Here is a 241-nt window from a genome sequence, read left to right as displayed (position 1 = left end):
AGGTGGAGGATGAGGATGAGGATAGGATGACGACGAGGATGAGGATGAATTTAGGATTAGGATGAGGAAGAGGATAAGGAGGATAATAGGATGAGGACGAGAATGAGAATGAGGATAGGATGAGGATGAGGATAGGGATAGGATGAGGAGTAGAATGAGGATGAGGATGAGGATAGAATGAGGAGGACGATGAGGATAGGATGAGGACGAGAATGAGGAGGAGGATAGGAAGAGGAAGAGG

The 241-nt window shown here is 46.9% G+C and overlaps 1 protein-coding gene across 1 annotated transcript in view; it reads right to left on the bottom strand.

Annotated features, from left to right (window-relative positions):
* The window catches only part of LOC109362754 (NAD-dependent malic enzyme 62 kDa isoform, mitochondrial), a 19582-nt gene that overhangs the window by 6674 nt on the left and 12667 nt on the right, over window positions 1–241 (bottom strand). The window lies entirely within an intron of this gene.

This window comes from Lupinus angustifolius, chromosome LG12, assembly GCF_001865875.1.
Source record: "Lupinus angustifolius cultivar Tanjil chromosome LG12, LupAngTanjil_v1.0, whole genome shotgun sequence".
Lineage (NCBI taxonomy): Eukaryota > Viridiplantae > Streptophyta > Magnoliopsida > Fabales > Fabaceae > Lupinus > Lupinus angustifolius.
The sequence above is the reverse complement of the archived record's forward strand: the minus strand, read 5'-3'. Positions and strand labels throughout refer to the sequence as shown.